Below are 15,449 nucleotides of genomic sequence, written 5' to 3' on the forward strand. Positions count from 1 at the left end.
GGATTGATTCAGTGACTTGGATAATCGGGATGGGTGTGTCAGAGGCAGTGAGATTGGCACAGGATAGAGCACGATTTAGGGCTGTTGTACATAGGGTTGCTGTGAGTCGCAGATGACTCGACGGCACATAACAACAATAACAAACAACAATTGTTAGGGTGGTAATACAACTGATTACATTTTTCAAAAGCTGCTGAATTGTTTCCTTGTCAAGAAATATTGTTAAATGTAATTTGAAATTGAGTGTTTCAGAGAAGATACTTATCGTTGTAGATTTTCATTATGTAAGATGCATTTTTTTAATTTTACTAAAAGTACTTTCAAACGTATTTTTTTAACTTTATGGTTTATATATATGTCTAATTCAGAAGTATATTCCTTTTTAAATAAGTTTCTTTTTATGCAGATATCTTCCCACACTTTCCTTCATTGACATTATGTTTCATATAATCATTCTCATATATTGTGTTCTATAAAATTAATCACCATTGGACTATGCCTACCATTACCCTGGCTTTACAGGTCCCTGCCAGATCTTGCCATTTTCTTTACCCCCTTCCTCCACCCACCAAATTGTGTGACCCTGTGATTTCCCCCCTACCCATATTCACCCCTCTGCTCTCACCCCTTACCCTCTTGGGTCCCCATACACATTTTACTACTTATCCTATTTTTACAATAATGATCTTATGCCATATTTTTTCTTATGAGACAGAGTTAGTTCACTCAACATAATGCTTCCCAGTCTCTCCCAAGTTATGTAGTGTTTTTTGAAACTGTTGCTCCTGCATGCTGCATAGTATTCCATTGTGTGAATGTACCACAATTTCTTAGTCCATTTTCTTGTGGTTGGCTTTTTGTGCTGTTTCCATATTCTTTCAATGGTGAATAACACTGCCATGAAAATTGGTGTCTCAGGTCTAATTTCCTTGGGGAATATTCCTAGATGTGGAACAGCTGAGTCCTATGCAGTTTCTATGTTTAGAAACCAAGAGGCTTACAAATACAGCCAGAAATGCAGAGTCTGGAGCAGATAAAATTGATGAATGGGACTTTGTAAAGATTAAATCCCAGTGTGTGTCAAAAACATTTTCTAATAGAGTGAGAAGAAAACCTACCATCTGAGGAAAAAACATTTGGCAATACCATCTCAGACAAGGGACTCATAACAAATTGTTTCAGAATACTACTAGGCCTCAGAAGAAAAAGACTAATAAACCAAATACAAAATGGGCCAAAAACACAGAAAGAATTTTAACAAAGAAAGACATTTGGATGGCAAATAGACACATGAAGAAATGCTCAAAATCACTGGCAAAAAGAGAGGTATAAATCAAAACCACCATGAGATATCATCTTACATGAGTAGCAGTGGCAAAGTTTAGCAGGACAGCAAGCAATTCATGTTGGACTGGATATGGAGAGGTGAACTCTCATACACTATTGATGGGATTGTAAAATATATTCCTTTTGCAGATAATATTTATTAAACCAATAGATAAGACAGATATTTTTTCATGGCTACTTCAAAAGATGGTGTGATTATGAGTATAGGTCAGTGTTGTTGCTATGTGCTGTTGAGATGCCTGTGACTCACAGCAACCTTATGTACAGTAACTCTGAAGCCTGCCCTGTCCTGAGCCAGTCTCACTGATTCTGACATACCAACCACCATTGCTCCAGTAACTGTAGCAATCCCTTTCATTTGGGGTCTTCCTCACCTGAACTGTCCTTTTACTCTTCCGAGCATGATGTCCTTCTCCAAGGACCAGTCCCTCTTGGCCATGTGTCCAGAGTATGTAAGACAGAGCTTCAAAAAACTTCAAAATCCTAGCCTTCTAGGAGAAACTTGATTTTATCCTCTCCAGGACGGACCTGTTTGTTTTCATGGTTGTCCATGATATGTCCAAGACTCTTCTCCAGCACCATAATTCAGTGGCATCTTTTGTCATACTTAGTCATTGTCCAGCTCTCTGAAACATAGCAATTAATGGTGAAGACAATGGCCTGGATCAGGTTCACCTTAGTCTCTAGACTGACATTGTTTCTTCTCAGTACTCTCTCGAGGTCCCTGACAGAAGTCTTTCCCAATGCCATTCTTTTTTTTTTTAATTTCCTGACTGCTGATGCCAAGAGTGTTGATTGTGGAGACAAGCAAGTTGTGATTGTTAAAAATCTCAGTCTTTTCTCCATCTACCCTGGTTCCACCAGTTGGCCCCATGGTGAAACTCTTTGGTTTCTTGATATTGAGCTTCAGGCCATATTGAAGACTACAGTCCTTGACCTTCTACAGCAAGCACTTCAGGTCCTCCTCAGTTTCAGCCAACAAGGTTGTGTCATCTGCATAATGTAGGTTGTTGATGAGTCTTCTTCCAATCCTGATGCCACATTCCTTTTCAAAACACAGTGTATACTGATGATTTTATAAAATAAAATATACATAAATGAACTACCAGGTAAATTAAGGATTGTATAACTACAGTGTATATGAAGGATTATATGGAAGCAATCAACTCAATGACAGTAACAGTAACACCCATACTCCTTTCTTTCTTGGCACAACTGATGAGCAAGTCCAGGGCAGCATCTATTTGTTGAAATATAACATTTGGTATTCCATCAATTCTTGAGGCCTTGCTTTTTGCAATTCTTTAAGAACAGCTTAAATTTCCTTCTTTATCATCATCACTGCCTGTTTATTATATTTTTTTTAAATTCTTATTGTATTATTTTTACATGTACCGTCAAATCAGATCTGACTATTATATGTTCTTTCACGAAATTCTTCTATGCTGGCCAGTTCTTTTTTTCTTTCTTCTATTTTTTAAAATTTTTTAAAATTAATTTTAAAGAAAGTTTACAGAGGCTTAGGGTTTCCCATCATGCATTGTTGCACTTTTTTCCCTACCCACCCCCTCACCCCAATTCACTCTTGTCCTTGAAAAGAAAGAAAAATTCTTTCATTGTTATGTATCCCTCCCCCCCAAGTCCACTCCATTATGTAGCCTTCACTCTGAACTTCTGTAATGACAAGAATAACCATTCATATATCCCTTTTAAACAGTTCTCTACCTCATCTGTTTCAATGCAATATACATCACTCCTCCCTTCCTTTTCTGTCTTCCCTCAACCACGATGTCAGTCCCGATTTACAGCAGTAGCCAGTTCTTTTTGATACAGTGACTCTGTACCCCTTCTGTCTTCTTTTGATTCTTCCTGGATCATTCCATTTTCTTCCCATAATATCTTTTTAAGTCTTACAACTAAAGGCTTGAATTTGTTCTTCCCTTCATATTAAGAAATAATGGGCAAGTTTGGCCCTTTTGATTGTCTGACTCCAGCTCTTTGCTCATTTCATTACAATATTTTGTTTTGTCCTTTTGAGCTGTCTCTTCTGACATCTGTCTTGGTCTTTTCTTCCTGCTCTGTATTTGTAATGACCTCTTGCATTCTTCATGGATGATATTCTTTATATCCTCCCATAGTTCATCTGATCTTCGCTCATTAGTATTTAAGTCCTCAAACCTGTTCCTGACTTGGTTTCTTAATTCACATGGGATAGACTGAAGGTCAATTTTTTTGGTTCTTGGGAAGTGTTTTAATTTTCTTTAGCTTCAATTTGAACTTACACATGATTAGTTGGTAGTATGTTCCACAGAAAACACCTGGCCTAGTTTTCACAGCTGATTTTCAATAATTCTTTCCATAGATATAGTCAGTTTGATTCCTTTGTAGTCCACCAAGAAGGTCTAGGTGTGTAGTCACCATTTGTGTTTCTTATAAATAATTTTTGCGATGAACAAATTATTGATTGTATAAAATTTTATCAATCTATCTCCACCTTCATTTCTGTCATCAAGTCCATAATTTCTGATTGCTGATCCCTTTTCCTTGTTCTTAAGTTTACATTCTAGTTACCCATTATTATTAATAAGTCTTGGTTGCATATCGGATTGATTGCAGACTGTAAGAATTAGGAGTAATCTTCTAGTTCCTTCTCTCTGGCTGTAGTTATTGGTGCATATATTTGAATGGTATTGGTCTTCTTTCTATGTTAATGGATATTATCTTGTCACTCATGCTGTATTTCTGGATGGATCTAGAAATGTTCTTTTCAGCCATGAATGTGATCCAATTTTCCCCTCTCCTTTTCATTTCCAGTGTAGTAGATTATATGATTGTCTGATTCAGAATGGCTCATCCCATTCCATCTCAGCTCACCAATGTCTAGTTTGTTAATATTTACGTGTCTCATTTTTTCTTTAACAACATCCAGTTTTCTTATATTCATACTTTTTACATTCCACGTCCCAGTTGCTAGTGTCTGTTTACATACAGCTGTTCCTCTTCATTTGTGTTCCTGAATATAAGGGATCAGGCTCCAGTGCTATATCTGCTACTCTAAGCGTGCTCTCTTGTTCATACCATTTTCAAAGGCTTTTATTTCAAAGTGGATGGCCAATCCTTCTTCCTAGTCTGTCTTAATCTGGATGCTCAGCTTTAGTACAGTATTTGTAAGATTAGTATTTTACTCAAAAGAGTAGATGAAAGATCCATCCCCATTACACAGCTGATAGATTTGATGTTCACCTCCCCCCACCTTTGGCACTTGTGTCTTGGTCCTGTCCCTGCCCCATCTTGCAGCACGTACCTCCATCCCCTCACCTTTCCCAGCAAGCAGCCCCCTTCCCTTAGCTCACCCCTGATTCTATGGCTCAGTTCTCCAGCCACTTCTCTCTGCTCATTGTCTCTCTTCTCCCCAGTGATAAGACCCTCTGGGTAGGTCTGGCTGCTGGTTCAGTGCAGCAACTGGTCCAGCTGGTACAACACCTGATTGACTGGAAGAGCGCCATATTTATTCCAATTTTCACAGAAAAAGTGATCCAACAGAGTGTGAAAATTGTCAAACAATACTAATACCACACTATTACACTAATACCACACAAATGTTGTTGGAAATACATCCCCGATAATGGAGATGCTGCCAGAGATCATATTCCTTGATGCTGAGAGTCAATAACTTTTACATCAAAAATACTTTATTCAAGAATATCATCAACAGCTAGTGGGATTCAAACCCACAATGGAAAGCCCCTCAGTATAAATATTTTCAGAGAGAAAAAAACATTATCCAGAGTAAAGCTGAGAGATAATAATTGTTTATTGATGAGGGTAAACTTACATACAGGTGTGAGTGGAGCAAGACAACCCTACATGCAGAGGGAGTTATCTGTCTAGGATTGAGGTACATTCCCTCACCAACGAAAGGGAGAGACTATGTGGAAGGTTATGTGTGCTCTGCTCACAAGTACAGATTAGACAATGCCCTGGAAAGAATGGAGTAGAGTCACATTATGCTAGCAAGGTCAGTAAACATAGCTTAAAGAAAAGAAAAAAATATTAATACGTTAACTCAGCTTGGTTGAGAGTCATTACAGAGCATTTGAAATCCTTCATATAACTATTCTTCTTGATTGCATGGCATTGACCACTTTAAGAAGCAAATCAGTGACGTCTGTGGAAAAGGGGGATGGAAAAATATCAGTCAAGGCAAAGACAGAGAACAACATGCATCAGTTACTCCTGTGTAAAGATGGAGGAAATCCAAACAAGTCTACAAGGGCCTCATTGTAACCTTAAGTCAAGAAGGGCTATCTATAATGCAACCTCATATAAATTGTGTGTGAATTTATAGACTATCTCAAGAATAAATCTGACATACTGAACTGTAATTACAGAAAACTGAACAATAATGGCAGAAAGTTTTTAGAGGATATAATGAAGAAAATGAAACACCTTTTAAAAGATGAAAAAAGAAGGAAAAATTAAAACAGGAAGAAAGGGAACAAAAAGGAATGAAAAACTGAATCTTTTATTTAAATGTTGAATTACTAAAACAAACAGAAAAATTATCAAATAAATGTGATTGCAAAGAGTGGGATGCCAACAAAGGGTGACTTGAGGAAACAAAATAGAGTGTTATCATGAAATGTGCAAAAACCCTTTAGTTAGAAAACCAGAAGGTGGAAAATGATTACCATTGCTCAAGGTAAAAGAACTAAAGTGAAAATGGATTTCTCAAATTGTATTAACAAATGGATCCGTGAGACAAAAATTGAGTAATGCAAGAAGCAGCAAAATAATATGGACACTGTATACAATTACTGTGTTAAAAGAATTGATCAACATTCAGCCATTTCTACATATAGTTTTTGTATCAAAGATTCTCACCACTGGGCCAATTCAAGCATCATGATGGAGAAGAGATTGAGGTTGTTAACAGTCACTGTTTGCTTGGCTCCACAATCAACACTCTTGGCACCAGCAGTCAGAAAATCAGAAGATGAATTGCACTGGGAAAATCTTTTGTCATAGACCTCTCCAGAGTACTGACAAGAAATTACATCAGTCTAGAGACTCAGGTGCACCTGATCCATGACAGAAGAAGAATCTATGCCTTTGAGTAGTGGTCCTGGATAAGAATCTTAAACATACCATGGACCACCAAGAAAACAAATAGGTCCGTCTTGGAGAGGGTGAAACCAAGTTTCTCCTTGGAGGCTGGAATTTTGAAGCTGTTTTACATACTTTGGGCACATGGCTGGGAGGTCCTTAAAGAAGGGTATCATGTTTGAAAGGGTGAGGGACAGCACAGAAGAGGAAGACTCCAGATGAGATGGATTGATATTGTAACTGGGGTAATGGAGGTAGGTGTGTTTGAATCAGTGAGACTGGCTCTGAATTGGGCAGGCTTCAGAGCTGTTGTACATAGGGTTGCTGTGAGTAACAGGTGACTTTGCGGCACATAACAATATTTGTTTTATGTAGTTTTCTTTTTTTTATTTATTAATGGGCTGCTAGGAGAACAAAAGTTTTGTTCTAGAGAGGGTGAGAGCAGGCTGCTTCTTGGAAACAAGGATTCTGAAGCTTTGTCTTACGTACTTTGGACATGATGCAAGGAAGGACCGGTCCTTGGAGAGGGACATGCTTGGAGGGACAGCACAATTAAGGAAGATCCTCGAAGAGATTGACTGATTGATTCAAACACTGGGGAAATGGGAGTAGGTGTATCAGAGACAATGAGATCGGCACAGGATAGAGCACAGTTTAGGGCTGTTGTACTTAGGGTCGCTATGAGTAAGAAGGAACTCGACAACACATAACAACAAACAATCTAAGTATTGAATACAGATCATCTACTTCCAAATTAAATGATGAAACAGGCACAAAGTAGACCCTTTTATTTAAAATGGGGAGAATTGGAGAAAGAATGAATAAGATAAATCTGCAGAAGAACAATTTGCATTAGTTCCAAATGTTTAAGGTTGTAAGGAGTTACACTGCCAACCCAAAGGCTGACAGTTTGAATCCTCTGGCTGCAATTTTTTTCTGTGTAGTTTGCAGCCTCTGCAAACTTGCTGGAGGGTCAACTGCAAGTCAGTTTGGACGTGATAACAATGAGGGTTCTTCTTTGAAAACACTCTCCTTTTCTCTGATACCATCTATGTACTGGCTTTGCCTTCTATACTGTGGGTGTTGGTCATGCTGTCTGGATTATGCTTGAGCCTGGGCTTCAGCAGTACCTGCTAGGCCCAATGAGATGAAACATCAGCTCCCTTCTCTCAGTTTGGGGCAGCCAAACTCTTAGTCAAACTGAGTGGTGACCCTGTTTGCTCAGCTCTGGCAGGTTTCTTTCTCTCCTGAGGCATGGCCATCTTTACAGTAGCCTCATACTTTGAAACTAAGTTGGTGAAGACCCAGTTCTTTGAACTCTAGGAAGTAGTGACCCCAACCTAGAAACCTCAGATGCTGTAGTTCCATACTTTGAGCCTCAAAGAGTTGTGATCGTTTTTGAGATCTGAGACAGCTCTGGTTCCCATGCTACTTGACCCTTCAGCTTCTGCTTCTTTTGTTCTCTGGAAAAGGCAGCACCTGGCCTCTGCCCTAAACAGACAAATGTTGGAAGGCTCCTTAGCCCCACTGGTAAGTGTGTAGTGACATACTGTTTTACCAGGAAGCCTCCTCCTTGAAGGACATCAGCTCCCTGTTTCTGAAGTTCACCTTCCCCTCCATCTCCTGTTGGTCTCCTTCCCTATCCCTGTCTCCTGGTTCTACTGCTCTTGTTTCTTTGCCACTGCTTTTCACCTTCTATGACCTAGTGATAGAGTTTCACTGCCAACCTACAAAGGCATGTGGTTCATGTTCACTGCTTGCTCTGTGGAGAAAGATGGGCAGTCTCTTCTCTTTGCATTTAAAGCTTCATAAAACCTGCTGGAGGCTCAGTTGAGTTAGTGTCAGTTAAACAGCACACATCGGCAAAACCAAGAATATGCTGCCTCTAATGTTAATACTCCCTTCCTTCTGAGTCTTCAACATATTTGCCTTTACATCCACAGTTTAACCAATTGTATCATGAAGGCAGTCTTAATGTTGGGTGCCGTCAAGTCATCTTAGACTCATAGTGACCCTATAAAAGATCAGAACCTTACCCTGCTCTACTTTATTCTTAAAATTTCACCCATCCTCAAGCCCTCTGTTGCAGTCACTATGTCAGTCCACCTCATTGCAGACTTTCCTCCTTCACTGACTTCTAGATTTCTAAGCATTGATGTCTTTTTCCAAGGTCTGGTACTGCTTTACATGTCCAAAGTATGTGAGACAAGGCTGCTCTTTCCTTGCTTCTCAGAGGAACTCAGATTACACTTCCTCCTTTACAGATTTGCATGTTCTTTTGATAGTCCATGCCATATTCAATATTCTTTGTCAGCATCACAATTCTAAGACTTTTCCTTTGGTCTTCCTTCTTCATTGTCTAGTGATGAGAATTTTGTTTTCTTGACATTGACATGCAATCCATATTGAAGGCTGTATTCTTTTATCTACTGCAGCATGTGCTTCAAGTCCTCTTCCTTTTCAGCAAGCAAAGCTATGTCATCTGCATAATGCTAGTTTATTGATGAGTCTTCCTCTTGGATTCAAAGAGTCCAGCTTCTCAACTAATTTGCTCATCATACAGATGGAATAGGTGATAGGCAACATCATGATAAATGGAGAAAAGATTAAGTTGTCAACAGTTTCACCTTTCTTGGATCCACACTCAACACCCTTGGTACCAGCAGTCAGGAGATTAGGAGACATGTTGCATTGGGAAAGTCTGCAGTAAGGGACATCTCCAAATTGTTAAGAAGCAGTAATTAATGTCACTTTGAGGACTGAGTTGTACCTGATTCAGGCTATCATCTTTTCAGTCACTTGTTATGCATCTGTGAGCTGGACAAGGAATAAGGATGACAAAGAAGAATTGACGCCTTTGAGCTGTTGTGTTGGAGAAGAATACTGAACATCCTGTGGACTACTCAAAGAACAAATAGATATGTGTTGGAAAAGATTCTTCCAGAGGGCTTCTTGGAAGCAAAAAATGATAAAGCTTCGTACCACATACTTAAGGCATGTTGTTGCACAAGGCTATTCCTCGGAGAGGGACATGATAATTGTTCAGGTAGAGGGTCAGCTAAAGAGAAAAAGACCTTCAACCAGATAGATTGATAATAGTGAGCAATGGGCTCTAGTATGTCAGAAAGTGTGAGGGTGGCACAAGATAAGAGAGGGTTCAGGTACGTTGTTCATCGGGTCACTATGGGTCATACTTGACTTGACAGCACCTGACAGTTCATTGTCCAACTTTCACATGCATAGAAAACAATTTCAGTTATCCAGGCTTTGGCCAGACATACTTAAACTTTAAGCTGATCTCCTTACTCTTTATCAGTTTGGAGGAGACTTTGACAGCAAATTTTCCCAAGGCAACACTAGTAGGCATCTTTCAATTGAAGGAATTTCCCAGGACCATAACACTTTGAAGAGGACTAGTAAGCTCTCCTCTTAGATTTGCCACAAACAAGCATCAAATAGGCAAGGAAAGAAAAATTTGTTAAGCATAGTATACTGTCAAAGAAGCAGACAGTGGGTCTTCTTTCCATTGAGAAAGATGTTAGTCTAAGATTTTCTGTTTTCCTAAACTAACATCTAGACTAGGCTCTTTGATTTTTGCTTCAAGCAGTCTTAAGAAGCACTTTCTTTCTAGTCAGTGGAGTTTTGGTTGGTTTTTTTTTCAATGTTCAGTTTCCTTTAATCACCCCTTTGCTCCCTGAAGGGCGGGTGCAGGCAGCGAGGTGACAAGCCATTGGCTCACTTGAAGATCTTGCCCTTGTTGAAGGCCTTGCCCACGTGCTAGAAGGTCCCCTCCCAGCAGAAGTACTCTCGAACCAGTGTCTGTGTTTCCTTACTGCTAGGATCCAGATTCCACCACGTGTAGGACTCATAGTCCACCTGCCAATCTGGACTTAGAGGGAAGGCAAGCTCTTCACCTCTGAAAACCCACACTCCAGAAATGAAACTGCTGTTGTTGGTTCCAAAGAGGATGACAGTATTTTTCAGACACAATGCTTAGTAAGGCATCGTCTAACATACTAAAAGATTTAAGATTTACATTTCTCTTGTTGCATGTTTGAACTTTGGCTTCAAGCAACAGAGAGGTTTCACTCAACTACATAACCTTTAGTTTTGCTAGCTTTTCTGGTTTCTTAAATTTCTGGTTTATTTCCTCACTTGTAGATCGATAGCTGTTGTTGTTGTTATATGCCATCAAGTCGCCTGTGACTCATAGCGACCCATGAACAATAACCCTAAACCCTGCTCTATCCTGTGCCAATCTCACTGACACACCTACCCCTACTACCCAAGTCACTGAACCAATCCATCTCATTGAGGGTCTTCCTCTCCTGTGCTGTCCCTCCAACCTCCCAAGCATGATGTCCTTCTCCGAGGACTGGTCCCTCCTTGCAACATGTCCAAAGTTTGTCAGTCGGACCTGGTCTTACCCTTTCTAGGACAAACCTGTTTGTTCTCCTAGCGGTCCATGGTATATTCCATACTCTTCTCCAGCACCATAGCTCAAAGACATCAATTCTTCCATCGTCCCCTGTCATTGTTCAGCTTTCTGATGCATAGCAAGTAATGGCAAAGACTATGGCCTATATCAGGTGCACCTTAGTCTCCAGACTGACATCATTGTTCTTCAGTACTTTGGAGAGGTCCCTGACAGCAGACTTTCCCAGTACAATTAGTCTTTTCATTTCCTGGCTGCTGGCACCAAGGGTGTTGATTGTGGAGTCAAGCAAACTGAAGCTGTTAACAATCTCGGTCTCTTCACAGTCTATCATAATGCTGCCAATTGGATCTTGATGCTGCCAATTGGACCAGTGAGAATCTTTGTTTAGAGCATCTCAATAATCGGGTAATAAAGAAATATCTTCACTAGTTAGACTGTTGGCATTAGTACACTGAAACTAACAGAATATAAACCAAATCTTTAGCAACCTTACGATAGTAAATAGGGAGCTCTGGTAGCCTAGTGAGAAGCAGCTGAGCTGCCATCCTGAAAGCATGTGATTTGAAGGCCACCAGCTGCTCCACAGGAGAAGGAGGGGCAGGCTTCTCCCATGCAATTAACTACCTCTGAAAACCTGCCGGAGGTCACCTCTGGGTTGATTCCAACTCTGTGGTACACAGCAACAAGAACATGGTAAGTGAAGCTGTGCAAATATTTCTGGCAGTCTCAAGGATGTTCATTGCTGTCATTCCTAGGAGAGAGAAAACTTGTTTTTAGTTACAAAGCTATTCTCCTTTCTGATGCCTTTTATAATTTACCATAGCTATTTCTTTTGGCTTCTGTTGCTGTAATCTTACCCTGAGTTTGCACTGGGCATAGTTTCTTTTGGTTGTTATGTGCATAAAATAGACTATATTTTCCTTACCCTCCTGTGTACTCCTTGGTCTTTTTGCAGATTTTAGAATCATAGTGAAAACATTTTAGACAACTTTCTGTTTTCTGTATACATCCCTTTGTAGAATGTTGAGGAGAAGGTTTACTTTGAGTTTTAAACCTTAGAATCTAAATACAGTAAAAGCTTACTACTCCTAAGAAATGCTGAAGTTTTCTGAACATGGGCAAGGCCATTCTCATGTCAGAATTCTTTTCATCTCCTTGGAGACACTTATTGGCCTTGAAAGATTTGTAATCTTTGCTGCTAGGATATCTTTGCTTAAACTGAAATAGTTGCTCCTTAGAACATTGGAGAGGTCATTGGCAGCAGCAGATTTTTCCCAATGAGATAATTTTTTTATTTTTTTGACTGTTAGTACAGAGGGTGTTGATTTTTATGTTCAAGTAAGATGAAGTCATTGAAAATTTCGATCTTTTCTCCAACTATCATGATGTTACTTATTGGTCCAGGAATGAGAATTTTTGTTTTCTTGATGTAAGCCATATTGATAGCTAAAATCCTTGATCTTCTGCAACAAGCACTTCTGGTTCTTCTTTTAGTAAACAAGATTGTGTCATCTGCATAATACAGTTTGTTCATGTATCTTCCACTGACCCTAGTGGAAGGAGAAAAAATACAGCCTTCATTGATGCACACCAGTCTAGATTTTTAAACCATATAGCATTCCCTTGTTCTGTAGTGTAAAAAGACAAGGCCACATGAGAATAGCCATATCTGACCTTTCCCAACACAAAATGGAACTGTCTTCGTCCAGAGCATCAATAACACAAAACTAGTTCCCAGGAGGTCAGATATGTCCCCCATGCTCCTATACTCCTTCTACTCATCTCAACACCAATCTTACTGCTTTTCTGAGTACAGAATACAGTTGGAGAAGTCAAAAGGTTATAATCTAGATTAATAATCAATACAGTCAAGACAGGTCCTGAAATGTCCACTCAGTAACCTCAGCCTCAAGCTTTGTGGCTTTTTGGCCAACGTTCTCAAGTTCTCAGTCCTTCCATTATTGACTTCCCACTCCCAATGGTCTAGCACAGTTCTCAGTCTTGCCAATATTGGCTCTCCCCTCCCAAGGTCCCATCTCACATTAGGCTTCCATTTCAGCCACAGGCATTGCAGTCATAGGTGTAGCTGGAGCAGGAAAGGTGTCCTACATTGTCTTGCCTTCTGTTTAATGGCACCACAATATCTCTGTACTTCCTTGCTCAATGTCAAGACTAGCCAATCCCATTGTAGAATGTTGAGACTGGCCAATCCTTTGGTGGAATGATAAATAGCCAGTCCCCTTCTGGAGAGCCTAACATACCCTATTTTGCATATTCCTGCCCATTTACTTAGTAACCTCTCTCCTTAATACAATAATTACTTCAGCATAAAACAAACCACTAACCTTTTGTCTAGGAATGACCATTTTGAGTGATAACTTTTAGACACCCAAATCTAGGTATAGGTTTGACATAAGAAGAATGGGATTCTCAATGTTAGCCATAATTTGTTGTGATCCACACAGCCAAATGCCTTTTCATAGTCAATAAAACACAGATAAACACAGATAGTTAATCTCCTCCTGTGCAATTAACTGCCTCTGAAAACCTGCTGGAGGGTCAGCTATGGGTCACTTACAATTCAGCAGTACACAACAACAACAAAACACAGACATCCTTCTGCTATTCTCTGCTTTCAGCCAAGATCCATCTGATATCAGCAGTGATATTCCTGGTGATACACCCTTTTCTAAATCCAGCGTGAAATGGGGCAATTCCACATTGATGTATCATTTTTGTATTGCATAAGATTTTACTTATATGTGATATTAATGATATTTTTTCTGTTTTCCAAATTCTGTTTCATCTCCTTTCTTGTAAATTGTAACAAATATAGTTATCTTCATGTCATTTGGCCAGGTAGCTATTTTTCAGATTTCTTGGCATAGACAAGTGAATATGTCCAGGGCTTCATCCGTTTATTGACATATATTAATTGGTATTCCATCAGTTCTTGGCACCTTATTGTTTCCCAATGCCTTTGGAGCGATTTGAACTATATTCCCCATTACCTTTATTTCTTAATCATATACTACTTCCCAATATGGTTCCATGTCAACCATTTCTTTTCTTATATTGACTGTGTATTCCTTCCATCTTGTTTATTTTAATAAAATTTTATTTTAATTGTGATTTTAACAAAAGTTTACAGGAAAATTAAATTTTTTTTCATTTTGTTTTTGCACATTTTACTCCATCTCCCTCTAACCCCCTCCTACATTTTACTTTTTTAAAAAATATTCACTTTGCACAATTATCTCCCTTCCTTCTTCCTCCTAGCCCTCTTTGCGTTGATATATCTTATTTGCTTCCTGAATCATTCATGATTTTGCCCATAGAAAGTCTTCTGTATTGCAGAATGAGGCTTGAATTTGTTTTATCATTCTTTCAATGAGAAATGCCAAGCAAATTCTTTCATTTTATTTACTAACACCAGTTCTTTGCATATTTCTTTATAACAGTTTGCTTTATCTGTGAAATATTCTCTGAATCTCTTTTTATTTCAGCATTTCTTCCTTTTGTTTTGGCCCCCCTGTATTCTAATGTAATTTCCAATTTCTTCTGATAGCCATTTTGGTCTTCTTTTCCCTCCTCTCCTGTCTTTATAATGACCTTTTGACTTCCTCATGAATGGCATTCTTTATGTTATCCTATAACTCACAAAGCTTTATCTCACATATTTGGGGCATATTGCTAGGAGAAGCTATTCCTTGGAGAGGGACATCATGTTTTGAAAAGTGAATGGATTACAAAACAGAGGAAGAACCTCAAGCCAGGTGGATTGGTACAGTAACTGCAGCAATGGGCTCAAGTGTGTCAGGAAGTGTGAGGATGACATAGGATGGGACAGCACTCAGATCCATTGTTCATAGTGTCACTATGAGTCATGCTCAACTTGATGGCACCTAACAACAGCTCATTTGCTCTTGAATCATTAGTATTCAGTGACTCAAATTTATTCTCAAGATGATTTTTAAATTCAGGTGGGATAGACTCAAGGTTGTATTTCAGTTCTGGGGAACTTGTTTTCATTTTCTTCAACATCAGTGTGAATTTGTACCTGCGGAATGGATGATCTGTTCCACAGACCACCATTGGCCTTGTTTTCTCTGCTGATTCTGAGCTTTTCCATTACCTTTTTCCACAGAGATAGTCAGTCTGATTCCTGTGTACTCCCTCAGGTGAGGTCCATATGTATATCTGCTACGTATTGTTGTTTGGGTTTTCTTTAAGTATTTGCAGTGAATATGTCATTGTACAAAGTTCTGTCATTGAATCTTCAACCTCATTTCTGTCACTAAGTTCTTCTTTTCCAACTACCAGTCCTTCTTCTTTGTTTTTAGCTTTTGCATTCCAGTTATCAATTATTATAATGCATCTTGTTTACATGCCTGATTAATTTCACAATGCAAAAGTTAGTTAATAGAAGTCCTCAATTTCATCCTCAAGTCTCTAACTTTAGTGTTGCAGACCGAGGGTCCCAAAGAATGGAATAATTTTATTATTATTAATAAAGAGACAAACAGCCAGGAATGTGATAGAGCAGAGAGCATAAAAC

General features: G+C 39.1%; 1 protein-coding gene across 1 annotated transcript in view; it reads left to right on the top strand.

The window, feature by feature from the left end:
* The window catches only part of PTPN4 (protein tyrosine phosphatase, non-receptor type 4 (megakaryocyte)), a gene marked incomplete at its 3' end in the record, with an annotated part of 444,194 nt that overhangs the window by 208,701 nt on the left and 220,044 nt on the right, over positions 1-15,449 (top strand). The gene's annotated exons all lie outside the window — the stretch shown is intronic.

The sequence above is a fragment of the Elephantulus edwardii genome, unplaced genomic scaffold, assembly GCF_000299155.1.
Source record: "Elephantulus edwardii isolate Elephantulus edwardi_28Jun2011 unplaced genomic scaffold, EleEdw1.0 scaffold00419, whole genome shotgun sequence".
Lineage (NCBI taxonomy): Eukaryota > Metazoa > Chordata > Mammalia > Macroscelidea > Macroscelididae > Elephantulus > Elephantulus edwardii.